A 27,033-nucleotide genomic window follows, 5' to 3' on the forward strand; every position below is an offset into this window, starting at 1 on the left:
AGTAGGCCACCCATCCAATGCTGGGTTTATATCAGAGGGGCTTAGGTCATGGTCCTGGAAAGCCACTACTATATTTACGCTGCATTCAAATGCACTCGGAACCTGGATAAATCCAACAGAACGAATCGGAAAAGTGCAATAAAAAGGCTCTTGAGCTCGGGATCCCGACTCGGGAATCCGGGCACGATCCAAGCAACCCAAGTCGATCGGAATTACATTTTAGCAAAATGGCGGTGCACACTGTTATATGTAAACAGATGCTTTCGCCTCAACTTTTACTTTTATGCATCATCTAATTTGGTTTTTGTGTTACTAAAAGTGTAGAATAACTTAGCATTTCTATCTTGACATGTTTCGACTGCCAACTGTCAGTCATCCTGAGGCGTCTGCTGATCGCTTGTATGTGTCTTTATGAGTTATTTCTGGGCGTGGCCAACTTGTCAGTTCTGTCAGGCTGGCCACATAATTAGATGTCTTCCTTTCCCAACCTACTCACCCTTTCAGACAACTCCTAAAAACACAGAGGCCTGGTGTAGTGAAACAGAAAATTCACTGTATTTTCCAAGGTATAAGTCTCTATTTTCTATTTCTTCCTCTAAAATGAAAGAAGTGTCTTATATAACAAAGTGACCTATTCATGGATTTTGTTTTCAGCCAGTGGGCAGCAACATCTAGTGAGTAAAAATGTGACTGGAGTGAAAGTGGGTAAAAGTAGACTCCGGTTTTTATCCAGTAAATATAGGTATAAAGTAGAGCTGACGGACAGTTTGCATAGCAACAGCCCAAGTACAGTATAGAAATTCCTATAAAAAGCTGTAAATCTACTGATATGCAGACATGGATCAGTGAGGAGGAGCAGGTGTTGGTAGATGTTTTGCAGGAATTTACAGAAATACAAAGAAATTTGGTTTATCATGTATGGAATGTGTTTTTATAGCAACTTATTTATGGATTGTTTTCCAGGAAAATAGTACATTTCTTAGAAAGCGGCCTATATACGACCTACAGTACTGTATATCCCAGTATGTGGTTGTTACTCGCTGGGAGGCAGTAGGCAATCAATAATTTCTGTGCACCTTGGTATAAAAAAAACATTAAGAAAATGTATGGTTCCTTACAGACAACCACAGCAATTAGATAGTACTTTTCAACAAAGTCAAGCAATGACTGCAGTTTTCCAGCCAAGCATAAAAGCTAATGCTATGCAGGTCTAAACTTTTGTTCCGTTTCCTCTGCCTATGCAGATTACATTATTATTAGCAACATTCAAGTCCTTTAGGAATGCATCACTCTTTCCAGAGCATACTTCAATATCTGCTCTCTCACAGTGGAAACGGACTGTTCTACTTTGAAATAGTGGCTGTTTGAATATATTCATTTTTCATGACTTATTCTTAAGAAAGAGAAAAAGGACTGAAGAGCTGTTGTAAATAATTGGGTGACTTCAGTTTTCAAACCAGGCTTTTAAACACGTGTGGCCAGAGGATGGTCCACATGCTGATATAGACTTATTACTTGACCCTTGTAGTTCTCGGTTATGAGTTCATCAGTTACAAAAATTAGACTCTTAAATAGAACATGTGAGTTGTTACCCAATAGTTTCGCTGTAGCCCCCATTTCAGTGGGTCACAGGGTGCTGCCGTGGCACAAAAACATCCATATTTGACTTGTATGCATGTTGTGCTTTTGTTTTGAAGGTGACTTATATATGCAACATAGTGCTTCCTATTCATGTTCACTTGTAACCTACTAAATATTTATAAAGTAGGACTTTTGACATCATACGCCTTTAATAATAACAGTCAAAGTTAATCATCTCTACATTTTTCAATACTTGGATGACAGCTGTTATACATAACTCATGCAGTGAAATATACATTTTAAGTTATTTATTAAAGGCAGTATAATAAGAGTAAAAGGGGAAAAATTATCCATATTTTCAAGAAATTTTGCTTTCGACCCAAACCTCTTGTTTTGTGTGTCTTTGGAGTCATTTGGTGTATTTTTGCTGTGGTGTGAAATATTTTCGACATTGTTTTATTTGTTTTTTTTTAGAACCAATATGTATATTTTCCTTCAATTTTGTGTAGTTTTCTGTCATTTTTTGTACTTTTTTGCACCTTTTTGGAGTCACTGTGTATTTGTTTTGGGGTTTGCACAAAATTAGACCATATTGAGGTAGATTTACGTCTTTATTGATCGATCGATCAATCAATCAATCAATCAATCAATCAATTTTTTTTACAGTATATAAAAAAGCGTTTTTCATACATAAAATGCAGCTCAAAGTGCTTTTACAAAGTAAAACAAAACAAAACAAAAACAAAAAACACACCCACCCCTTGCAACCCATATCACACCCAGTCTGTTTTATTTAGTTTTTATTGAAACAGAATAAAAGTCATTACAATAAAGAAAAAAGTACTTTTAAATAAAGAAACTTCACTTAAATCAAAAACCACCTTTTCAATCATAGAAAAAAGTGTTTAAATGCACATTTTTAAATTGAAGAGAACTTTATTTTGATTGAAAAAAAGCAATACTTTTGGGGATTGATTGAATAGTATAGACACACATTTTTTTTTTACCCATAATATGAATAACTCACTTCAACAACAACAAAAACACCTTTTCATTTTAAAAGATCTGTTCACGTGCGATTTTTGTGAGTGTCAATGTTTATTTGCATTCAAACACTTTTTCTCTGTAGTTCAGCCTGACGTGGCCCCCTGGCGGCCGTGTAAAGAACAGCTCTAACCTGTTCCACAGCTCCCAGCAGGGGGCGCTGTTGGTGGGTGCTCGCTGTCGGTGATTGTGGGAGTAAAAGCGGGGGCAGTATTTTTAGTCAGGGGGGAGGGGCTAGTGTGTCCTGTTTCTGTGAAGACTTTCCCAAAGCAGCCGCTCACAGGTGACCGCCTGCTCTTTCGCTCCTGGACCAGCACTGAGTGGAACCCCGGCTCTACTCTGAGGCTCTCTGCCGCTCTCTGCTCACTAACCCCCGGCTTAGTGTGTGTGTGTGTCCGCGTCCACCCCCGGAGCTCCAGGTGAAAAGTTTGCTTCTGTTTAATTTGCGGTGTCATGTCCCTGTTTGTGAGGCGTTCAGGGTCTCACATCAAACACATTGTAGAATATCACATTTAGAACAAAGTCACAATGAGTTCCACGTTTAATGTTTGTGTTTGTATTTGTTTTGCAACACCCGGGCTACTGACCGCAACGTGACCTGCTGCTGCTGCTGCTGCTGCTGCTTCCCTGGTGACATGGAATGTGAAATGGTGAGTTCACATGTTCACACGCACAGAAGAACACACTATACTACTGCTGTTCACTGGGATCTTTCTGAATAAATCCCAGTCTCTTCACTGGGGCTGTTATCAACACGTTGGTCCAATTGGTCCATTTAAATCTCTTGTAGCATAACTTTTATTATATATTTATTTGTTTAGTTAGTTTTTGATAAAATGTCTTTCCTAAATTTTTTAATAATTAACTAATTTTATTACTTAAATGAAAAACTCAAAGGTATACATTAAAGGCCCGGTGTTTATACAATTTAAATGTCCTTTAATTAACAGAATTAATAAATGATTAAATATCAAAAGTATGAAAAATAAGAAATTAAAGAAGAATCCAGAACAATACCCAGCCACCTAAAAACAATTAGTTATATAAATAACTTTTGTTGTAATAAAGCACTAATTAAGGTAACAGTGCTACACAACATCTAATGTAGTGTTTTTCAACCTTGGGGGTCGTGATCCCATGTGGGGTCTCCCCGGAATTCAAATGGGGTCACCTGAAGTGTCTATTAATTGATAAAAACCAAATTACTGATTAAAATTGCTTATATTTTTATATATACAGTATATTTGATCATTATTCTTTAAAAAAAAAAAGAAGAAAAAAAAACAAAAAACCATCACACATCATCATGTCAAACATCTGTATTCCATACTTCCACTTTCTCAAATAAAAATCTAGTATATAAATATCTGAGCTAGGGCTTTGTATTGTAACACAGTATAACTAACATTATTCAAAAACTAATTCCGGTGTCACGGTCTGAGTTTACCTCGTACTGAGATCGATTATGAGCATGCCCACTACGATAATTAATTTTTGCTAGTTCCGCTGTGAGTATTGCGACTTCCGCCATGCTGAGATTGAAAATTCCATTTCAAAGCAATGTGTTTGTATAAAAAAATGTTTTATAATTTATTCTATGCAGTTTTTTTTTTTATCATTACATGTTCTGTTTGGATAAAAATCGAGCACATGTTGGAATATACTTTTTAAGTATGTATTCTTCCTTTCACTAATTTTCCATGGCAAGCGTATTAAATGATCTTTTGCAGCAATCTCAATAGGAATAGTTTATCCTCAAAAAAAAAAAAAGATTATAATATACATTGCAATAAATGACAGTTAACCTAATGTAAATTTACAATAATAAGCTGTTGTATTCATATAAATCTGATCATGACGATCTTTTTATTTATTTTTTTTATCATTTGTCGATTTTTTTTTTTTAATCGATTTTCGACTGATGTGATGTTTTAAGCATTTTTTTAAAATCAGTACAGTAAACTACAGTAATTTTTATACAATGATTTAATTCATAGATTCAGATCTCCATTTTCTTATCATCTACCTTGTCTACCTTACATATGGATTTATAGTTTAATATCCGTGGTTTATTGCTTTTACAGGAATCGTTCAGAGTCATTCCGTCACACGTCACCACTATAGACCTTCTTTTTTTACTTTTATATATTATTTTCCTCTTTCCTTAATCTCATTTTACCTCAGCCTTACTTTAAAAAAAAACTGAACGTTCTGTCAGTTGTTGAGGTGTCTTAAAATCGCTCCCTCAGCTTTTATTCTGTTTGAAAATGAGAAACTATTCCCTCGACTGTGCAGATTTCTCTCCAACCTTTGAAGTCTCTCTTTAAATGTTGCTGATTGTGCTCGTCTTGGTGACACGTCTCTTTATCAGCTTCTCTTCTCAACGTACTTACTGCTTCTCATGGCTGCTGAGGAGGCACAGCTTGTCTTTGAAACACACACACACACACAGGCAGTGTCAGAAGAAGGAAGTTATCACAGCATGTGAATTCTGAATGAATTACAGAAGAACAAGAATCTTCTTCTTCTTCTTGATAAAAGGTATTCTGCGTAAACGTTTGGAGGCGTGTTACAGGAACTTGACTTTGCACGTCACCGTGCCGTGGCCACTTGTGCAGTTCAGCAGCTTTATGAGGGTTAACGGTGAAGGTGCAGAGAGATAAAGATGGTCAAAGTCTGTTGCGACTTGTCTTGTTCAGTGGTTTGTCATGTTCTGAACACTTTTGCCGGTGATTAGTTTTATGCTGAATCTGAAGATTAGGAAGTAACCCTGACTCAGGCTTTATCAGAGCTCAGCGTTCAAAAGGGACTTCACCGTCAAAACGTGCATGTTGGAGAGTTATTCATTTGTTGTTCCTAGAAAAGTTTGTTTTTTTATTTTTTAGAATACTAGTACAGTTCCCGTCAGAAGTATGTATTCATATAGTGGGAGCTTAAGTAGCGTAGTCAATTATGGCCTAATGAGTATGTGTTTGAAGGTTGGATGCTCAAAGAGGTGTACATACTCTGTAGTGTTATAAAGGGGTATATTTGCAGGTGCAAAGTAAAATAGCGAGTGCTATTTCCCTGCTTTAATTCTATGGGACATGCATATGATAAATTGATAATAAAGTATGCACCAAAGCGGTGGTTTACGAAGAATCTGATAAAAGTCAAATTCATACAAATAAAACTATTTATTCAGCATTTAACATTGCTTAGTTGTGTGTGTTGTGGTTGTGGTACCACGGAGAAAGAACAGGCCGCACTCTCACACACACACGCATCAGCCGCACGCATGCACCCACTCCTCACATCTGGTTGAAATGCGTGTGTCTCACGCCCAATGCGTGAGACTTGAGAGCTTTGCTAGTATATCAGTGTGAGTGCGGCTGCTCAGATGGTCCTCCCTCCACCTCAGGTCTAACCCTCCGTCTGGTGTAACCCGCGTTGATTCCGCTGTGATTTCAAAATAAAATGAAAATAAACATTTTGAAACGTAGTCACCAAATAAGTCCAAAGTAATGAATGCACACACTCGGCGTGTGTGTAAGCTTTTAGGTTCGGGTCGATTAGACACCGCGTCAGGGAGGTATTCTCTCCAAAAAAACACACGCACACGCAGCCGGTCCTGTATTTAATAGATAGATGGCCACAAATATTATCTGGAAGCAGTAGCAGTGATGAGCTCTGCAAGTTTAAATCCTCCAAGCCACGTGTGTCAAACACAAGGCCCGGGGCCCGAATTTGGTCCTTTGGAGTAGTGTTTCTCAAATTGGGGTACTTGAGAGAGAGAGAGAGAGAGAGAGAGAGAGAGAGGAAAATTAACAAATGAAAGCATTACAAATATGGGATTTTATAACGTTTATTTTTAGTTAAAAATCACAATTATACTAGCTATTACCAGCAACTCACAAATGACAACAAAAACACACAAAATAGGAGAAAAATATACTGGATGATTAAAAAGAACAGAAACTACACAAAATGACAGCAAAAACACACACACTGAGAGAAAAATCTTTACTATTACCAGCAACACACAAAACGGCAACAAAGACACACAATAAATGAGAGAAATACACAAAAATAACAGAGAAACAACCAAACGACACCTAAAACACATGTACACACTGATAGAATAATTTAAATAATACCAACAAGATAAAAAAACAAACAAAATAAGAGAAAAAAATATACTGAATAATAAAAAGAACAGACAAACAATAACACAATACACAAAATGATGATAAAAATGTTCTTGATGAGAACATGAACTAAGTCTTGGTCCCATACCAGATGACCAGAAATGATAAAACTATAGAAATAAATCTATTCAGGAAACGCTAAATACTGTTTCATTCCACTTATTTACAATATTACATTCTTTAAAAACCATTATTCTCTATAGTTGTTTTTTCACAGAATTCTCAGCAAAATGTTCTAGTTGGAAAAAGGGGGTACTTGGATTCCAAAGTAAGAGAAATAAGGTACTTGAGCTAAAAAAAAGTTTGAGAACCACTGCTTTGGAGCATCCAATTCAGCCCGCAAGACAAAGTAAAAATGACAACGAAAACATGAATCATTGTGTAAATTATACTCAGCAATATTTACAGGGGCTCACAGTTTTGCTGGTGCCTATATCACACGATTGCAGTCATTTTTAAAGTTAAACAGTTGAAAAAAACTCAAATTATGACATATTGTTTCCCTTGATTAAATATAAATTATAAATATCTAGGAAATTCAAAGTGAAGCTTCTGTTGGGAGTGATATCTGTCACTTATTGCCTGCCTGGATATGGTCATTTCTTACATATTTTATATTTACGTATACGTACGTGAAAACTATGGCACAATAATGTTGAAATGACTATGAACTAAGATGAGTTTGACACCCCTGATCTAAGCTTTTTGCAAACAGTTGCTTATTTACATGTTCATTATGTAGTTGAGTAGATTATTTGCTGATGTAATCCTAATATTGATCACTTCTGTAACCAAGTTTAGCACGACAAAAAGCAGGGAACTTTTATCACAGTGGGAGGCCAGAGAAATGGGATTGTTCAATCTGAGGGCCACGTTATCAGAGTTCATGTCTGAGTTTGGTTTAATGGCCAGAGCTTCCGATTTTCATTTCTCAATTTCCTTTTTAGTTTACCTATTTCCATTTTGTTTTCCTTTAATCAGCTTTCCTAACTGCCATTACTGGCTGTTAAACTTGTCAAAATCACTCCAGATATGCTTAATACGGTTAAATCAGTTACTATTGTTGTTATATACTATTTTTTAAGTCACGCAAGCACAATACCACAAGACTTTGCACCATATTTGACATGTCCGTCCGCTTTTAGCTACACCTAGACATTCAGCCATCTGTTTTGCTGCCAAAAATATAATGGAAATGCTTGATATTGTCCCAAAACATGGAGGTGAGGGTTTACTAGTCTGTGTCATGAATCTATTTCCCTTTCAGGAGGTGAAATCTGTCATGTTATTAGATTTTGAGGTGATATTTTGCGTGAGATTTGGCATTTCTGCCTTTTTGCCCACTGGTTGATGGGGGAAATTGCATGTAAATGCGTGATATATGTCCCAAAACATGTATATCCTGTCATATTGCCCGATTTTGTTTAAAATAACAATACTAATAATAATTTAACAGCATTTCCCTAACATTAAGTTCTATTTTTTTGTCTTAATGCATTATGGTTTTAGTCACATTTTAGTCATTTGTAAATGAAATAGTTTTCGTCAACAATAAGTAAATGCTTTTTAGTCTGAATTGTTTGTCAACTTTCTGTATTGACCGTCTTCAAACAACAAAAGGTCCCAAAATGTGACCACAATATCAAATAAGGGTTACATCAGTGTGTGTAAATAATTGCCTTGGGTAATTCAACTCCAATCGCGTGCGTGTGTGTGTAAATGGTAAATGGTAAATGGACTTGATTTTATATAGCGCTTTATCACCACACTGAAGCAGTCTCAAAGCGCTTTACATATCAGGTCATTCACCCATTCACTCTCACATTCACACACCAATGGGACAGGACTGCCATGCAAGGCGCTAGTCGACCACTGGGAGCAACTTAGGGTTCAGTGTCTTGCCCAAGGACACTTCGACACATAGTCAGGTACTGGGATCGAACCCCCAACCTCTCGATCAGAAGACGATCCACTACCACCTGAGCCACGGTCACCCACGGTGTGTGTGTGTGTGTGAAGGTCATATGAGCCACTGGTATAATTATTCATTAATATCCATAACCATGGTTTGAGGTGCGCCGCATCAGGCACAGAAGTAATGAGCATTATAAGCAGAAGTAGGACTTTTTTCAAAATAAAACAACCATAAAATACATATAGTTTTCAAAAGTTATTCTCTAATTGTGGCCCGGTAACAAATTGTCTACGTAGCCCAGTGGTTGTGGACCAGTGTGTGTATTATTTAAATGTGGAAGTGCAAACTGAGGTACAATAATGATTACTGTAAATTGCTTTTGATTTTCGTTGAAATTAAAGCCAGGAGTTTCTGCTTTGGTTTCCTTGAGATCAAACAAAGTTGCATATGACCTCTGAACTAAAATGAGTTTGACAGCCCTACTCTAAATGAATGCTTTGAAGATTTATGGTTAGCATTATTTTTAGCTACTACTTTCTGTTTTGCCAGCAGCACAGCATGTAATGGTACATTAGGTAATGGTAATGTATTAAATAAATGTTAAAGTAGATTAGAATAATGTTTCCAAGTCTGTGGGAGAATTTTAAGGATTCGTCGCCACATCATATACTCAACTGTGTTTGATCTGATCAGAATTGATCAAGTAAAATCTCATTAGTATTGATTGATTAGTTCCTAATTCAATAGTCACTTTAGATTGTGACTCATTTTGATATTCATTAAGACAAAAGACTGTTGATTGCTTGATAGAAAGGGTTTTGCCTCTTCTTCTTGCCATGTTATGTGTTTTTGGTGTTTTTCTGTCATTTTGTTGTTGTTTTTTTTTTTTATTCTGTGTGTGTGTTTTGGAGTCATTTTGTGTATTTGTATTGGGGGGATTCCACAAAATTAGGCGGAGGGCCGCATGTGGCCCTCAGGCCACCAGTTGACTGTGTTTGGCTCAAGGCATCCGTCCATTCAAAATCAACTTCGAAAATTCATGATATGAACGTAGAGATCAGCAGGAGTATTTCACATGAACACAGTAAATGATTGAAAAACAAACAATGGCATTTTTTCTAGAAGACATGTTGATAGTCAAGAATTACAGAACGCTTGTAATTACAGGCGAGCAACTGGGAGTTTCCAGTTGTTGTTTTCTAAAACTGGAATCACAGCATAAATACAAAGCCTGTGCTGGTGATGATGGCCTGATCCTCGTTTCACATTCATGTGTTGAAGGAAACACTGAATACTATTCTTTTTCATAGATGCAACAAAGACGATAGAGCTTTAGCTTGAACTTCTTTGTCGCTCTTTGAGCATGTGACTCATTGGGTTGAACGTGACTACATGGCGGCTGGTTAAGGAGCGCGTGTAATAAAGGGTTAAAGGTCAAAAGGAGAAGTCCGCTTGCCCCTGTTCTTATCAGGGTTTGGTGATAAGAAATACAAAGGTTGGAGTAAACCGACATCTGCACACCTTCTGGTATATAGAGACGGATAGAAAAAAGTGAATTGTAACATCCATGACCTTCACACAATGCACTCATTGACCACTTTATTGGACACACGACAAACAAAAAAGGTGGGGGAAGTACAAAATATATATGATTAAAGGTACTAATCAAAAAAGTGACTGAAGACACGACTGACTGGATGAAAGAAAACAAAGGCTGTGTTTGAAATAGAATACTAATGTATAGGGATAGACCGATATGGATTTTTTTTAGGGCCGATACCGATTTTTTTTTTTTCCATCAGCCTTAGCCGATGAACGATACGAACTGCCAATTTTCTTGAGCTGATACAAATTTTGCTCCCTTAATTTACATCATAAAATTTACACTATGATGTCAACAAATAGTACGAGTCTCAATTTTTAAAAAAGGAACATTTATTGAAATTTCCAAAGGTGAGGTAGAAAGACAAGTAAAAAAAATTAACAAATATCAAAAACAGGTGAACAAGTACTGTATTTTTCGGACTATAAGGCGAACCGGATTATGAGGCGCACTATCAATGAATGGATCTGACCGGGTCTATTTTCATACATAAGGCGCACCGGACTATAAGGCGCACCGGTTTATTATGATTATTATTGTTATTATTAAGGCTCATTAAGCGAAACAAAATAGTCAGATAAGTCAAACTTTATTCAACTCATTAACAATAGCTCAACATTGTTCAGGTTTAACACATAAAATATAAAACATTACGCTCACTTTTTCAGTTCAGTATGTTGAAGCACAGTACTGGTACATATCACTCCATGAGGCGCCTGACTACGGTAGCCCTGAAGCTCCAAAAATCTATCAAGCGGTGCAGCTTCATAGTTTACGAAAGTTGTACTAAAACATTTTGACATATTAATTTCATACATAAGGCGCACTGTCGATTTTTGAGAAAATTAAAGGATTTTAAGTGCGGCTTATAGTCCGAAAAATACAGTAAAAAAAAAAAACATCTGCTCGCTGTAAATAATGTGGATTGGCGAACGCTTGTTTTAGATGTTTTACTGCTCCAACACACCTGAATTTCACTCTTCACTAAGTTAAATCTATAAAACAAAGTCTATTTTATTTTGAAAAACGATTTGCGCAGACTCTCACTTTCCCACGCCACTGATTCACTTATCTTTGATAGTCGATTGTTTTGATCAATTCTTCAGGCGGCCCTGGAGAAAATGTGTCTAAAGAATGTAAAAAATCCAACTAACACTACACATTCTTTTAGATGGCGTATCGTTTTATAGAAAAAAAACATCCAATGCTGGTAGAAAAAAAAAATGAAAGCCCTGCTTTTTTTATGCAGTTTCAAATCATTTTGGATAACCTGCAGTTACCTCAAAACTTTTTAGGAGAGAAAAAAAATCATTACTTACAATGAAAAGCATACTTGAATGAATTGTTCTTTAGACTAAAGCATAGAAGGACCCTTTTACAATTGTGTTTAATGAGTTTCTTAAACAAGTGTGAAATGCAGATGAAGCCTTTTAACGAACAGAATGGGGCTGAACACGTGAGTTTGCTGCTGGAAAGGATCAGATGTGTGAGCACATTGTTGTTATCTGTTAATGGAGCCTGAGAGCAGCGGGGGGGCGTGTTTGCTTTATAAGGCTGCAGTCATTGAGATGACACCTCAACACTCACAAGGTATTTATAAAGATGTGAATAGGACTTGCTCTGTTTTCAGTCGGAAAGGGTGGAAAAACTGAATCATATTTACTATAAAATGTGTTTTTGTATGGTCAGATTTGAAAAATATTACTAATATTAGTGAATATGACATACTGAATCCTACAGATATGGATATTGAGTTAGAGTGCTGTTTAGGAATGTTGAGGGCCCATTCTACTATAAATCACCCCTTTGTAGCGCCTGGTTATTGTTGGAAGGTTTTACACAGTAGTTTAAAATCACTAACCTGGCAAGAGCCAGATTGATGTGTAGCCCCTCCCTCTATCTCGAGTTCTCCACATCGATCTGGGTCTGTGTCTAGTGAATCCTTTCGGAACCAGGGAGGGACATGAACAGAATTCTTGAAGCTGATTGTGCAAAGCGCTTGTCCACCATGATTTAATTTAGCTAATCACACAAATGATGTCGTCGTCACTGGCATGCGCCGCAGAGACATGCTACAACAACAACAAGGCTCCGCTGGTGAAAACTTTCTTTTGGGATAGTAATGCTGCTGTCATTATGTCGTTGAGCGACTTTTTCCGTTTATGCAACAGGAGTATGTGAGTTAAGGGCACGTTAACCATCCTCTTGCTTCGACATCTGTCAATTTTGATTTGGAGCTATGCTAATAGCAGTAGCCCAGCTAGTTTCTCTGCCCGCAACTGCGCATGCACCAGTTTTGCTTTGGCGCCCGGATATCCCGCCCTAAACCACAACACTGCCTCATGATTGGTTCTAACCATTTCGGTTCAGTTTTGAAAGGCAAAGGCGGGAGCAGTACAAGATGGATTCTGGTGTTTGTGAACACCAGGAGAATCTATCTTGCAGGCAAGGTTAAAAAAATCACCGCCATAAAGATTATTGCATGTAAAGTGATTGAATATGTCAAGCATGTTGCTTATTGTAAGTCATTAACTTGGGTGTTATTGACAAAGTGTTTAATGCAGGTAAACACAAAGAAACTAAACATATGACATTGACACGACTTGTATCGCTACATTCTCAGACTACAAGGTTCTAGTTTTGTACAAATCCCTAAAAAGATTGTTCATTGTGATTTTTTTTAAATTTTGATAAGATTTGAACAGAAATGGATTGTTCGTAGGAATGGTAATTGGTAAAAAAAAGAAAATAATGCACTTGCCACATACAGCTTCAACCAAGGACGGACTGGCCATCTGGCGTACTGGGTATTGTCCCGGTGGGCCGTCAACTCGAAGCGGGCCGGTCCGGTCCGCTACATGTGTTTTTTGTTGGGTTTTTTGATGAGCGAGTGGAGGCAGACATGGTAACAGATGGCCAAAAATGGTCCAAAAGTAGCAAAAATGTAGCAAGAAAAGAGTAATAAGTGACTAAAATCGGCCAAAAGCAGTCAAGAGTGGCCACAAAATTTACAAATAAAGAGGAACCGGGTGGTATGTTATGGCAAAGGGTAGTTTTAATGGGCAAAATGTGGCAAACAATAGAGATAAAGTGACAAAATGTAGGGAACAAAGGAAACAAGTGATATTTTTTGGACAAAAGGTAACTTATTGGGATGAAAACTGGCCCAAAAAAATAAAGAACAAAAATTGGATGAGTTTCAAAAAGAACTTACAAAAAATAGGGTAAAAAAGGATATTTATTGGCAAACGGTAGCTAAAGTCTAAAAACAGTTTTGAAAAGGGGCAAAAATGGGACAAAGGAAGTTGCAAAATGGCCAATGGAAATGGGTAAAAATCAGTTAAAGTTTCCCCCTTTTAAGTATTTCTGGGGGTATCATAATTAGAATTAAGACATAAAGAGCCACATGTAGAGCATCACTGACTTAATAACGGCTTCTACATGGTGTCCGCTGACAAAGTATTGGACTGGTCTGGACAGAAAATGCCAGGGCGGAATTTTGGTCCCAGTCCACCCCTGGCTTCAACTCCCATGGTAAGAGTTTCCATTAGGTTCTAAAGTGTGCTAATGGGAGTATTTGACCATTATTCAAGAATGGCACGTGTAAGGCATTGTTCCAAAGTTCCTTTGTACCGCGCTTACTCATCCATGTTCAATGTTGGAACCATTTCTACACTGCCCACAAATTTCAAAGCTTTTCTTTGACCAGTGAAGCATTAAGAGTTGTAACTGCCAAGGAAACCTGAGAGCGTAACACTTCCCCTAATCTAAACCTTTGGCTAGGCTCAGTGTGGTCAGGCATTTGTCTTTCTCCTGGCTACCATCGCAGACTCATTTGGGTTTGTTGTCCTCTGCTTACCTGGGTCTGGTTTGGTCCAAGGTGACCTAATCCCCAGAACAATCCCAGACTCATTCTTTACATTGTTAGACAAACAAACAATCAGCTACTCTCCTGCTCTACAATCCAGCTTTGCATTATGGCATTGGACTTATCCATTGCATTTGGTTATGCTTGGCTTGGATGAAGCTGCTAGATCAAGGAAGCCAAATCCTCCAGGTTTGCTTTGTACCCATTTTGCATCACCTTGCAGCTCATAGTTGAGTGTCTATTGTTGGGAATTGCTCCAACAACAGTCGCGAGAAAAATTTGCAGATTTGACAACTGACAGCACAATGACTGATTTAAACTGGGAAATGCCTCCGCTCTGATTCTGAAAGTACTGGCCAAGACTTGCCTCTGCTTTGTTTTTCCAATCATATTTGATTTGCCTTCCTTTGTTAGGAGCATGTTTCACTGTAATTACGTGTTGAGGAAGAGCCAGTTTGCTTGCACTGGAAATGTGAATGCTGTAATGAAGTTCATTGGATGACTGGATCTGCAGGCCAGCAGGAGGAGGAGGATGTGAGGTGTATTTTTTTTGAGTAGACATCAAGTGAACTTGTATATGTTTTTTTTTTTTTTTTTTTTGCCTTAATTTCCATGTTCCTGTTAGAATTCAGAGAATGGAAGGTTTCCAGGGTTAGCTGAGGTCAAGGTCAGCTACACAGGAACTCAGTTTTTGTGCAGCTCATCAGAAAAGAAAAAAAAAAAGTGAAGAGTTAAGCAGCCACATAAGCTGAGTAGAGTCCAGAGATCACATGTTAGTCTGTGCCGTGTGGTAATAATCATTCTGCTGACCAAGGACTGCGCCGGATATTGGGATGAGTCAAAGGTGCACATGTACTAGTATGTATCTGTATGTTCAGAAGGAAATGCAAACACCCAGGTAAAGTTTTTGATACATGAGTACCGTTGACTTTCTAATCAAAGAGTTTTTGTCCTTAAGTCAGTATTTAAAACTCGAGGAATAAATAACCTTTTCAGACCTTTTGAATTGCAATAAGCAGAGTATGGAGCTTGTCCTTCACAACAGGATATGCCTTTATATTAAATGTCAATCCAAAAAACAACAGGAGGGAATCAGTCACCTTTTTCTCATACTCTTCTTTTTGGTAAGCAAGATATTTAGTTGATTAAATTTTATATCTCAGAGGTATATAGATTTAAATGAATACTTAGATGAGCTTATTGCTCATTTCCTTTTTTCCCCATTATTTTGTCCAAATAGTCCCCAAGCTGCAAACTAGCAGCATTGTAATATGATCCTATTGTTTAGCACAATAAAATGATCTGCTACTGAGGGATGGTGTTTGAATTGTTTGCCACCTAGTGGCCAAAAGCTGACCTTTGCAGCTTAAAAATGGAAAACCACGAATTGCTGCTTTGACAAATTGCAACATAACATCCCAGAGCAACTGAAAGTGTATTTCTTTCCTCATTTTTATATAATTATTTCCAGTTTTCTTGACACTATACTGAGTCTTTATTTGATGCTAATATATCTCATCTCTGGCAGTTTGTATAACAGTAGGATAACACTGGGGTGAAAAAAATATTTCAACGTGACATCTGGGGTTGTTTGGCTGATACAGAAAATATTGTGCAACAACAATTTTTAGTGTTTCCTGTAGATACCAACTACTACGGAACCCTTTATTTCAGTTTTAGCATCGTCAGTGCTAATGTCACAATTTGTAGAGAGTTCAGATTTTGGTTATTGCTTATGTCGTCATAAGTTGTCGCTTTTAGAGTTTGGAAATGATGCAACAGGCATGATTCTGTATTGAGTCATTGATATGATGGACCATGAAAATGTGATTGTCCGCATTGAGGGCCATATATATTATCATCATGCATGTCAGCATTTAGAGTAATGGCCAAAATGTTTTGTTCTTAATGTTGTTTTGCTAGTTTTCACAGACATTTTGTATGTTCTTGTGCTTTTCTGTGTTTTTTGAGTCATTTTGTATGATTTTGTTATAGTTCTTTTGTGTGTAATTGGTGAAATTTTGTGCAATGTTGTTGTTTTGTTTGTTTTTAGAGTGATATGTTTTTGTTGTTTTGGAGTCAATTTTTATACTTTTGTTGTTGTTTTGTGCATTTTTTTTGTAATTTGTTTTTTCTGGTAATCTATTTTTATGTGTTTTTGGGATCTTTTTGTGTATTCGTGATGTCGTTTTGCATGTTTTTAGACATTTTCTGTGTTTTTTTTTTTTAAGTTTGTATAATTTTGTACGTGTTTTGTGTGTATTTGGTGACATTTTGTGCAATGTTGTTTTGTTTGTTTTTAGCATCGATTAATCAATTTTTGTTGTCAATTTTGGGCTCAATTTATGTATTTTTGTTGTTTTGTATTTTTGTTGGGGTCTTGTTTTGTGTGTTTAGGGAGTCATATTGTGTTTTTGTTTTTGGGGCCGCACAAATGTATACCTGAAAGCCTCATGTGGCCCGCGGGCAACCAGTTGACCATATTTGTTGTAGGATTTTGTAATCTTGCATATAAAACTGTTTAGCCTGAGAGATGATTTCCTCCTTTTACACAGCAAATGTGAATGAGAGTTTATATCTTTAGAGCAATGATAATGATTTTGAGCCAAATAAGAGTGAATAGAAGAGTGCACACTTGTATTCTAATCAGCAATGAAAGTATTAGGAAGGATCCCAGCTGCAGGAGGGAGGAGGTGCACAGAGTGTGATATCTCTATCTCTATACTCTAACTCAGTCTCATCATTTAGGACATTCATCATCAACTCGTGCAGAAAATCATTCTGTTGTAATCGCTGTGTTTGTTGTTTAAATAATGTGTTGGGGATCTAATAATACTACTGGAGCGTGAAGGCAATTGGAGGAGATAAAAGTCTAATGAATGTCTGAGTGGAGTCAGTATTCCTGTTTCTCCTGGTAAGCACAAGGCAACAGCCTCAAATCTCTTCAATAAGAAGCCCAGACTAATTTCTGTCTGTAGCTCAAGACTGACAACTTTATGGAGGTTTAAGGCAGGGAAGGCCAACTTTTATCACAGTGAGGGGGAACAAAAATGGGATTGTTCAATCCAAGGGCCATAATTTCAACATTCAATCAGTGGGGCCGGTCATTGTGAGTTAAAAATTACTAAACATTTCGATTTTTATCAGAACTTATTTTTTAAATGCTGTCCAACAGTGATATTCTGTTTTTTTCATAAGGAAATGGATTAGGGACAATTTGGATGGTGGAAATAATTTTGGTCAAATCAAGAATAATGTTGAAAATAAAGTTTAAATTTCGAGAAAAAAGTTGAAATTTCGAAAATGAAGTCAGAATACAATATTGTGATAAAAGTCAAAGGTTTGCTAATGAAGTCAAATCTACGGAAGTGGACTAGGGCCAATTCACCCTATACAACATCTCTTTATCAAAACTGGCCCTAATCTGTTTCCATACAGCTGCTCAATAGCCACAAATGGTCTGCCTCGTCCAAACTAGACTGGTTCCCTCTAAATATGGTAGATTAAGTTTTTGACATTATCTCTTCAAAGTCCTTAAAGAGATTAAAACGCCCTAAAAAAGAATGAATCTCTTTGAACTTTGAAGTATAGTTTAAGGCATTCATCAATACGTGGAATTTTGTAGATGGCCACGATCTGCTGTTTGTTGTCATATGGGGGTCTATTCTCCCGTCTGGACTTAAATGCTTTTTTATGCGCCTGCAGTTACGCGCTTCTCTCCTGCACGTATTCTGACATGCCCACCGCTCGTAAGTAGACCAAAAGTGCATAGTCTGTAAATGAAGGTGGTCTGAAGCAAAAGAGGCGGACTGGGCCATGATGTCATTATTTTTGGGCTGTCTAACAAACATGGAGTTTTCCCTACGCTTGTACATTTCATTGAAATTTGTGAAAATGATAAAGCGCACTTTTAATTTGAAAACGCCTTCATTGATAAACGTTGTAACAGGTTGATTTGATCAGATTACTGCAGTGTGAGGATTGGACACATATTTCGGTCAGAGCCACAGTTAAAATCTCTTCCCCCTCATATTAACGTTTGTTTGTGTGGAAAGCCTGATTTTATTAACTACTTACATTCCTGCATTCAGAAATGATCAGCGTGCATCATCATCATCAACAATGTTTCACTTGTTATTTACTCTTGTCGTGGATCAAACTGTGGCTTTAGATTATATAGTGTTAAAATAGTTGGACATCAGTGTGACGTCTGTCAGAGTTTGATTGTAACGAGCAGCAGCAGCTGACGTGCACATTCGGCACAGCTACACAGCTCTGCAACGCTGCTCTCACCCCCTCCCTGAAAAAGGAGTGGACGACACGGGTAAAATATAATTAAATGCAACACATTTTGTCCCGTCTAGAACTGGTAAATGCCAACATATTAGAAATGCTGATGGTCAATTATTTGGCATGCTTGTGTGACTCCCACCACCCAGTGATAGCGTTACTTTGGATATATTCTTTCCTGGAGTCTCTTTTGCAATATTATGAGTTTGCGTGGCTTAAATTGTAACTAAGTTCATATTTCTAGTGCAATATAATGTTTCACCTTATCAGGGCGCTGCACTTATTCCAGCTTCAGAAGCGCGTAAGAGGAAAAGAATTTAAGCAGACGAGAGAATACGCGCAAGGCCAGATTTGAATGGGAACGCCCACATTTCAGGGCTGCTCCACCCAGAGTGTATAACTGGGATGAAGGCACACAGTGACTGACTTAAGTACAGGGGGCGAATAGCGCGCAGCCAAAAACAGCGCCACTGCGCATGATTTTTGGACTTATGTGCATGGGAGAATAGAGCCCATGGTAAATTGGCCCGCGACAGCTTCCGTAGATTTGACTTCATCAGCAGACCTTCGACTTTTATTGCGATATTGTGTTTTGATCTCAATTTTCGAAATTTCAACTATAATCAAAATGTCATTCATTCAGAATAAAAAGAGATTAAAAAAAATAAATACATTTGACATCTTTTACAGTTTTTCAAAGACTTCATATACAAAGTAAATTTGTTCAAGAAAACAATACATTTGACGGATGATTTTTGTGGATAAAGAATTTGGCTAAACGTAAAAATATGTTATATACAACAGACTTCCTCATTTTTATTCCAAAAGTTATATACATTACACATTATTTTTTTAATAAAATAACACCAATGAATTCAATTCAAAATAAATACTATTCTCAGGCTCTAAGTATAGCTACATTTATGAACTCTAAAACTGAGAAAATAACCTCCATTCAATGCTGTTATGGCACCGTACATTACGTTAAGCTATGATGCGGTTCATTTGATTATCTGGTCATTTCATTGTTTGTAGTTTTACAATGTCTGTTGATCATTTTATAACAAAAATATAATAATTTACTGAGTAATAATTGAGTGTAGAAATGTAACAAATTACTTTACTTTTAAAAAAAATACTTGTGCACAAGTAAATTCACTGATTTAGAAATATGCTCAAAAAAGTACAAGTACCATAAAAGCAACTCAATCACAGTAACGTGAGTACTTTCAATCTATTACTTTCACTTTTGTTTTTACATAACATGTGATAAATCATAAATACACTTTAATAGAGTCGGTGGCCCTCGTGGCTGTGGTGTAGTAGCACCCCCCCGCCCCGCTTGCGTGCACGTGTGCGCGCGCGCGGCTGGCTGGCCTGGTATCCCATAATGCTGCTCACCGCGCACACTGCGGTGTGATAGGCCGGAGAGGGGAACTGCAGCAGGAGCAGCAGGCTGTCAGGAAGCAGCAGAGCAGCTACATCTATAGCTACTACAGACGCGACTCGCACAACCAGCAGAACGAGGACGGCTCGAGCGGTAAATAAACCTTTGTTTTGTGCCTCTTTTTTTTCCCTCTTTCCTAATCCACGCACACGATGACGCGTGGTGCGTTCACGTGTCTCGGTTTGTACAGTATTTGCTCCCGTTTCTTGCTTCTTCCCTTTTTTTTCCTCCGACAGTTTTTCCTTTTTTTTTTTTTTTTTTTTTTGCATGACTACGAATGGGACGTGATCACTGTAATTAAAATGTGCTCATTCCGCTGCGGTGTCTTTATAGTTTACGTTTACGTTGCGTTGTATCGACATCATTTGTGCTGATTTGGCTCAGCTGCAGGAGATCCAATGCTGTCGAAAAGACAAAACCTAGACGATTATTTGAAGTTAAACTATCCAGACTAAAGGGCTTCAGTGTGTATATGGAAAGAATGAGAAATGGAGGAAAACATCCCAATCCAGATGTTTTTCCGACCTGTAATCCTGCTCTCCTTACATCACTGAAGGGCGGTGCTGAGTCACAGGCGGACGCGATGCTTTCGTGCACATTTAAGGGTTTTATTCTGATTGAAATCTCGGAGGTTTACGCCACTTACTGGGTGTTTTTGATCTGCAGTGCGGTGGGCGTGGTTTGAAAAGGACGACACGGGTCGGATCCTCTTTTTTTTTTTTTTTTTTTTTTTTTTTTTTTGTGCATCCACCACGTCTTCTTTAATGGCTGGAGCCTGACTGGACAGTTTGATTATTAAGATGCATGGTGAGCTGCTGTGGCAGGGGTGTAAAACATGAGGTCCGCGGGCCAAATCCTGACCAGATCCACCATCACTGCAACTGATCAAACTCAAGGAATATTTCCAGCCTTTAAAATGTACATAAAATGAAAATTAGGTTGAGTATTAATTTAAATGACAATTGGGTATTGATACTAAAAAAAGAAGCATTCATTTTGATGTATTGCTGGGCGATATACTGGTTCATACTGGAGCCTGACCAATATGAGATTTTTAAGGCCATTTAGAGATTTTTAAAAGCTGATATTTGATGTATCTGCTGATATATTGGTCGATGGCTGATATATTAAAATAAGGAACTTTGATTAGTGTGATAAATAAAAGACAAACTGTATTTTCAGAATACAATGTAAAACAAAAATAAGTCAATAAATAAAGTTGCTCAAATCACAAATAATAAACATTCCAGCAGGGTTGCATGGGATACTGGAGACATAAATAAAAAATAAATGCATGTTTTTTCTTTAACCTTAAGCAATGAACGACTGTACTTCTCCCAGTGTTCTAATTGTGTAACAATTACTGCTGATTCTAAAGTGGGAGCTTTTAATGCAGAGTTACAAATTATGACCAATGTCAATTAATCGGTCTGAGCTAGAATCAGCTCTAATACTTAATACTAGTGTTTTTCAAAAGTTAATATATATATATATATGTGTGTGTATTCATATACCGACTTGGATGTAGCATACACAGCAATGTGAGCTGTGCTGTTCTCGTTGTGTAAGGTATTAGGGCTGGGCGATATATTGAGATTAAAGATAGTTTTATATTTTGGCGATATATATTGTAGCTTATTTTTAGTGGTGAGCAACAATTACATTTTTCATCGCAATATTCTCTGTGATTAATTGCGATTAAGCGCAGTGTTGTGCACAAAATTCAATAATAATTTCAAACGTAGTGTATTGCACACTTTTATTTGAAAAGTATTGCTGTATCAACAAAAGTGCAATAACATTTGGCTTGTAAACACTTAACACAAACAAATAATAATAAAAGGTGTCTATTAAGAGCAGAGTTCACTTTACACAGCAGTACAACATAATATACCCCCAGAGCCAGCATCAACCATCTGAGCAAAAGCAACTTTTTAAAATCAGTTTTCTTTTTTTTTTCGAAACAAGTAACAGCAGAAACATTTTTATTATATTAGGTACAGGTAGCAGCATAAACAGGCTATTTTCATTAGCAAGTGTCCATGTGAACAGTGAGATGAAGTGGTTGAGCACACACAAAAAAGTACAAAGCTGCGATTTCCTCTGCAGGGGACTTTCTCATCTTTGAGGTTCATGTTGTAGTTGTACTAGATTTTTTTTTTTTTTTTTTTTGAGAATCTCAGTAAAATAAATTGGGATGTCCCGATACAACTTTTTTCACTTCCGAAACAATACCGATATTGCATCCTTGCGTATTGGCCAGTATTGATCTGATCCGATATCAGCACGGATCGTACAGTCATGGCCAAAAATATTGACACTCCTGAACCTCTGTCAGATAATGCACCACTTCTCCCAGAAAATTGTTGAAATTACAAATGCATTGGTATTCACATATTAATTTATTTTGTTTGCATTGGAACCACACAAAAAAGCAGAGAAAAAAAAAAAAATCTGATATAATTCTACACAGAACTCCAAAAATGGACTGGACAAAATTATTGGCACCCTCAACTATATGTTTGGTTGCACACCCTTTGGAAGAAAGAACTGAAATCATCGCTTTCTGTAACCATCAATGAGTTTCTTACACCTCTCTACTGGAATTTTGGACCACTCTTCCTTTGCCAACCGCTCCAGGTCCCTTAGATTTGAAGGGTGCCTTCTCCCAACTGCTGTTTTGAGATCTCTCCACAGGTGTTCTATGGGATTTAGATCTGGACTCATTGCTGGCCACGTCAGAACTCTTCAGCACTTTGTCTTAAGCCATTTCTGGGTGCATTTTGAAGTGTGCTTTGGGTCATTGTCCTGCTGGAGGATTATACTTAGACGCACTGAATAAGTATAATAGCATATATATATATATATATATGCCATTCAAAATGTCCAGGCGTCATCAGATGTCTTTATTAGCCTTTGTTACTGATATTTTTCCTTAAGGGGGGATTTAGCCTGTAAAATCTCATCATATGCTGTTTAAGTCCCCTATAGATTGTTGTTTACATGAGTGATGTTTGGTCCTTAAATCCCAGCCAGACTTTGAGCAGCAGCTGCACAGATGAACTATACAATGAAGATGAGGTAGCTGTCTTTGTTTTTTGTTTTTGCTGGGCCCTCTGCGTCCCATAATGCACTGCTGCCAGAGACTGCAACGCTAAGAAATTAAACTGGGCACGCATTATGGCCTCCTCAGCAAAACTGCTCCCTGCTTGGGCTCAGTTATTGGACCATTTATGTTTCAACCTATGCTGTTCAGTCGGAGAAGGTCGTTTTGGTCTGACTGACCTCAGTTTGAGGATTTGCGACAGTTGGAGAACTTGATTTTAAATGTATCATTTAAATTCTATTTAAACGTTATTTCTCAGGCATTTATTCCCAAAGCTCTATCATGGCTTTGTTCTAAAAAATTCTACATTTTGATTACTGTAGTTGTATATTTTTTGCCAAATTCAAATGATGAATTTGGGCAATCGATTTGTTTTGACAGCTGTCACATTTTGGATGGAAGTTCAGTAATGTTTTGGTTTTTTTGACTCGGGACCATTAAAACCGCTTTGTGTCGCTGTGACCAGTGAGCCGAGGTGTCTCATTTGAGTGGTCAGATCAGCTACGTGGTATCCGGTTACTGTAGTTGGGGTTTGTGTGCCAGCTGTCAGCCTTCGGGGGTCACATTGTAAAAGGCAGGCCCGTTCAGAATGGGTCCTGACGTGTTAAACAACGCTAACCATCCACTGTGCGTAACCTCCATCTGCCCTGGGGACAGCTATGGTTTTGGCGGTGGCTGAAAAGTGGCCAGCTGTGTTGTGCTTTGGCTAATGGCACCGAGCACAGATGGCTTTCTCTCAACCTTCAATCGGGGTGTGTGTGTGTGTGTGTGTGTGTGTGTGTGTGTGTGTGTGTGTGTGTGTGTGTGTGTGTGTGTGTGTGTGTGTGTGTGTGTGTGTGTGTGTGTGTGTGTGTGTGTGTGTGTGGTGTGTGTGTGTGTGTGTGTGTGTGTGTGTGTGTGTGTGTGTGTGTGTGTGTGTGTGTGTGTGCGTGTGCGCGTGTGCGTGTGTGCAAGCACTGCCATCACAAATGGACCTTGGATTAACGGTTTGCATGCACGAACAGCACCAGAGAGCATTGTCATTAATCCTTTAAAATGCTACACATTTAAAGGATTCAATGGGCCTTTGGTGCAGACCAATGATTACATCTAGATAGGATTAAGTTGGCCTGCTGTGCGTTTGATTAAGTGTATGTACCTTTACCTCACATCACCTATTGTCTTCAAACGTGACTGAGGCAAAGATTCTGTCTGACCCACTATCTGTGTCCCATTAGATGACATTTCTATAAAAAGTGAGATCAAGATCAGCGCAATTTTTGTTACATTAAGCACTTTTAAATAAGGTTTGGCCACAGGAGTTTTCTGTGATTGTGGAAAAACAGACAAAAAAAATGGAATTCACTTCCTGAATCAGCTATATTATTTTGTTTTGAATACAAAACTTGAAATTAATAAAGCAGAAATTGAAATATGTTACAGAATGTACCCTAACATGCATGTTTTGGGACAATATCATGCAATTTATATAAATATAAATTATATTTAAACATGACAAATGTAAATTACCACTAACATATGCTATGGGTATTGTTTTTTAAAGGCAGTGGCTATTCATACGGTTGCCATATCAATATACTGGCATTCTATCCATACGCAGAACCTCTATTTGGCCAGTTTAGGTCACGTGACTAACACTAAACCTTACGCTAACCCTAACTAGGGCTGAACGATTTTGGAAAATTATCTAAATGCAATTTTTTTTCCTCAGTATTGCGTTTAATATGCAATTATTTTTTCAAGGGCCTCTTGTCATGTATTTTTCAATGAACACAAGCAATAAATCTATCTCTTTCATAGTAAACAATATCAGCTTTATTTAAAGGGGACATATGCTAAATCCACTTTTTTAGCCCTTAAATGCATTTTGTTGTATATTTAGCGTGTTTAGAAGTACAGAAAAGTTCAAATTAGTCTCTTCAGGTGCTCCGTAGATATCTTTATATTCTGTTTTGGTCATATTTTTCAATCTGTTTTGATTTTTCTATTCTCTATTATGTTTTTTGAACTATTACATCACAGTATTTGCAGCGGAACTGCCAAATTAGGACATTGACTCCAGGCCCAACACTTCGAGCAATCCCCCATTTTTATTTCTCGCTTTTATTTTGTAGTCCAAGCCCAAGGATGCCGAAGTTACGAGAGAAGAAATCAAAATGGTTGAGTTTTATTTTTTTATGGAAATGTACCCACATCTGTGGGTAAGGTCATTTTTATGTGCGCGATGCACTTCAAGGATGACTGCTTCTGCAACCTCCGCCAGTATAAAGAAGGATTTGCCGAAATACTTTGTCTGATTGAGGGGTCAATTCCTTCTGTCTTTGGAGACGACGAACAGAGCACTTCGGTAAGCTGTAAATAACGCTAAAAAGTGTGATGATAAGACGTCCCTGTCATTGTTTTGTTAGCATTAGCAGTTGCACCGTCTTCAGACTTCATATGTTAGCGCTGTGTGCTCGTTTTAGATCCTTGATGATATGGCCTACGTGATTTAATTTAAGTCTAAAGTTTTCATTAGTCATTTCATTTTGCCATTTTTGTCTCCGAAAAGACTGTATTAAAATGCATTTCATGACGTTGGCTTGGCGCTAGCGTTAGCTCGGTGCTTGTGTTTTCTCACTTGTTAGGGTTCTGCAGGTTCATCATCTTCATTTTCATCTCGCTCCGCCGGGTCCGACTCCGGCTCGATCATGTAAGGCTGGATGGACAAGTCTTCTGTTGTTGACATTTTGTAAATAACCTCTGAATAAAAAGTTTATGCGCCGCTACATAACCGTATCTCTTCTGTCAAACTACAAAAATGGCCGAGCAGGGTGGAGTTGAACCGAGTGTCACCTGAAGAGGGGGCGGGGTATGGAGTGTCTCATTTGCATTTAAAGAGACCGCACCAAAACGAGTTTCTCTCAGAAGCACATCAGAAAAGGGGCCTGTGGAGCTATAATAATGAGGAATTCAGACCCAAGCATTGCAGTTCAGCTTTATATAAACCACAACTGTATGATTTATATCTAAAAAGAAAGGATTTAAAACCACGATATGTCCCCTTTAAACTTTAAATACAACAATAAAGCAAACAAATCTGTGGCTTTACCTCTTCAACATATCTAACTAACTTCACGTTTCAAGAAACATGTAAACATGTGGACTTCACTTCTTAAACACTCTCTGAACTTAACAGGACAGTACAAGAAAAAAAAAAATATATATTTTTTTTTAAATTAAGAAATATAATAAAATAAAATTGCAGCCTTTGCGATAAGAAAATTGCGTTTTATGATATTACGATAATATCGCAAATGCAATTTATTGTTCAGCCCTAACCTTAAAAATTGTTGCGATATTTGTTCATAACCTAACCGTAAGACGCTACGTACTTTGGTAACCATACCGATAGCACCGAGGGTTGTCCGTACGGCAACCGTACAAATAGACACTTTCTTTTTTAAATGGGTCACCACAAAGCTAGAAACTGCTCTAGGTTTGGCCTTTATTTACAGCTCCGCTTGTCTTATTTCTGCTGTAGATATTAAAGGAGCAAGCAAAAAAATACAATAACAGTTTTTGTTTTTTTTAAGTTAAAAAAAAAAAAAAAAAAAAAATCAAGTTATGCCAGTAACATTTAAAAAAAGTTGAACCATCTGATTTGAATTTGATCAATTGTTTAACCTCATGCTACCCCCTGTTAAAGTTTTGTTTTGCTTTTACTGACCTACAAATAAAGCTGATTCTGTAATCCATGTTAAATCGACCATAGGCTTCTCATTTATTTGTTTGGTATTTCTGTCACCAAATGTGTAAAACTTGTATATTCAAAGTATTTCAATGCAGTGGTGAATAGTGCCTTCTCTCAATGCATAATGTATGTGGTCCATGGCACAGTCCACACACAAGGCTACTGTGTGGGTTGTTGTGTGGCTCTGTGAAGCGTGCCTGTCACTGGTGACTAAGCGTATTCTTTCACCATTTCAATAGTGCTAAGATGTTCTTTTCCT

General features: G+C 37.5%; 1 protein-coding gene across 16 annotated transcripts in view; it reads left to right on the top strand.

Annotated features, from left to right (window-relative positions):
• Nucleotides 1–2,863: 2,863 nt before the first annotated feature.
• epb41l3b (erythrocyte membrane protein band 4.1-like 3b) overlaps nt 2,864–27,033 on the top strand; it is a 59,703-nt gene continuing 35,533 nt past the window's right edge. For 6 of the 16 annotated variants that reach the window (XM_028471999.1, XM_028472001.1, XM_028472000.1 and 3 more), the window contains exon 1: nt 19,872–20,028. The gene's annotated coding sequence lies outside the window, so the exon portion shown is untranslated. The other 10 variants (XM_028472006.1, XM_028471997.1, XM_028471998.1 and 7 more) reach the window with 7 other exon arrangements.

This window comes from Gouania willdenowi, chromosome 17, assembly GCF_900634775.1.
Source record: "Gouania willdenowi chromosome 17, fGouWil2.1, whole genome shotgun sequence".
Taxonomy (NCBI): Eukaryota; Metazoa; Chordata; class Actinopteri; order Blenniiformes; family Gobiesocidae; genus Gouania; species Gouania willdenowi.